This window comes from Pantherophis guttatus, unplaced genomic scaffold (genome assembly GCF_059756535.1).
Source record: "Pantherophis guttatus breed Tessera unplaced genomic scaffold, ASM5975653v1 scaffold_47, whole genome shotgun sequence".
NCBI classification, from domain to species: domain Eukaryota; kingdom Metazoa; phylum Chordata; class Lepidosauria; order Squamata; family Colubridae; genus Pantherophis; species Pantherophis guttatus.
In genome coordinates this window covers 12501-15000 of record NW_028269862.1, presented here as the reverse complement: position 1 = coordinate 15000, position 2500 = coordinate 12501, and positions in this window count along the sequence as shown.

Here is a 2500-nt window from a genome sequence, read left to right as displayed (position 1 = left end):
TGGGGTTAGGGTTAGGGGAAAAAGCTGTAGGGTTAGGGTTAGAGAAAACAGTTGTAGGGTTAGGGTTAGGGTCAGGGTTAGGGAAAATAGTTGTAGGGTTAGGGTTAGGGTTAGGGTTAGGGTTAGGGTTAGAGAAAAAAGTTGTAGGCTTAGGCTTAGAGAAACAAGTTGTAGGGTTAGGGTTAGGGTTAGGGTTAGAGAAAAAAGTTGTAGGCTTAGCCTTAGGTTTAGGCTTAGGCTTAGAGAAACAAGTTGTAGGGTTAGGGTTAGGGTTAGGGTTAGGGGGAAAAGTTGTAGGGTTAGGGTTAGGGTCAGGGTTAGGGAGAAAAGTTGTAGGGCTAGGGTTAGGTTCAGGTTCAGGCTCAGGGTTATCATTCTGGAAATGATATTAGCAGAAGCAATGGAGGAAAGCGAGGAGAGGGAGGGAGGGAGGGATAGATATTAAACGGGATGGACGAAACGTATAGAGCGCACACAAGACACGCGATGAGAAACCACCCGCCCAGAGAAATTCATGTCCGATTTACCGAGAAGACAGGGAGGGCAGAGAGATCGCCATGGATGAGAAACACGACGAGAAAGCACAAAATATCGGCGAGCTGAAATATCGGCGAGCTGGCGAGAGCAAAGATATCGAGTAGATTCAAGAGAGAAAGCGGAATTATTTTATAAACAACGTAGAGATGACCAAGAACAGGAAAGATGGGGAGATGAAAGTGGGGACGGACGACGGGAGGAGAAGAAAGAACAGCCAAAAGAGAGCCAAGAAAGCCAACAAAACGAGAAAGCGTCGAGAGAAGGAGCAGGAGCAGAAGACGTTAAAGAAAGAACCAAGGGACCTAAGAACGACTTGCTCGACAAAGCAAATAGATCAGTAAGAAATGGAAGAAGAAATAAAAATAATTTCCTGGACTAGAAATGGACTGGATTCGGCCATTCGGCAAGAGGAAGGAAAATATGGAATAAATGAGGGAAGTTAAGATCAGAAATGATAGGCCTACGAGAGGTTCCTCTGGGAAAGCTACACCCAAAACTTTTGAGGAAGGAAGATGGCAGAAATTGGAACAAACTTTTCACTTGAAGGGAAGCTTTTCACGTCAAACCAGCTATTTAAATCAACCCCTCGCAGCCATCCTGGCAGAGAAGCAGAAAACCGAAACACTCCAGTCCGGCCGAGGCCCGGGTAAACCGGTCCCGCCCGAGCGAGCGTCCCCGGTAGACCGGGACGGCTGCCGGGCGCGGGCACCCCCGGGGCCCGGCGCTGGCACCGAGGCGAAGGGGGAGGTCCCCGACCGAGGCCCGCGGCGCCGGAGCCGGGATCCCGTACCTCCATCGCGGCGGGGGAAACGGAAAGACTGACCCGGCCGAGGCCCCGGTAGACCGGGACGGCTGCCGGGCGCGGGCACCCCCGGGGCCCGGCGCTGGCACCGAGGCGAAGGGGGAGGTCCCCGACCGAGGCCCGCGGCGCCGGAGCCGGGATCCCGTACCTCCATCGCGGCGGGGGAAACGGAAAGACTGACCCGGCCGAGGCCACGGTAGACCGGGCCGGCTGCCGGGCGCGGGCACCCCCGGGGCCCGGCGCTGGCAACGAGGCGAAGGGGGAGGTCCCCGACCGAGGGCCCGCGGCGCCGGAGCCGGGATCCCGTACCTCCATCGCGGCGGGGAAACGGAAAGACTGACCCGGCCGAGGCCCCGGTAGACCGGGACGGCTGCCGGGCGCGGGCACCCCCGGGGCCCGGCGCTGGCACCGAGGCGAAGGGGGAGGTCCCCGACCGAGGCCCGCGGGCGCCGGAGCCGGGATCCCGTACCTCCATCGCGGCGGGGGAAACGGAAAGACTGACCCGGCCGAGGCCACGGTAGACCGGGACGGCTGCCGGGCGCGGGCACCCCCGGGGCCCGGCGCTGGCAACGAGGCGAAGGGGGAGGTCCCCGACCGAGGCCCGCGGCGCCGGAGCCGGGATCCCGTACCTCCATCGCGGCGGGGGAAACGGAAAGACTGACCCGGCCGAGGCCCCGGTAGACCGGGACGGCTGCCGGGCGCGGGCACCCCCGGGGCCCGGCGCTGGCAACGAGGCGAAGGGGGAGGTCCCCGACCGAGGCCCGCGGCGCCGGAGCCGGGATCCCGTACCTCCATCGCGGCGGGGGAAACGGAAAGTGATGCGGCCGGGGCCCCGGTAGACCCGGCCGTCTCCCGGCGCGGGCACCCCCGGGACCCGGCGCGGGCACCGAGGCGACGGCGGGGGTCCCCGACCGAGGCTCGCGGCGCCGGACCCGGGATCCCGTACCTCCATCGCGGCGGGGGAAACGGAAAGTGATCCGGCCGGGCCCCGGTAGACCCGGCCGTCTCCCCGGCGCGGGCACCCCCCGGGGCCCGGCGCTGGCACCGAGGCGAAGGGGGAGGTCCCCGACCGAGGCCCGCGGCGCCGGAGCCGGGATCCCGTACCTCCATCGCGGCGGGGGAAACGGAAAGACTGACCCGGCCGAGGCCCCGGTAGACCGG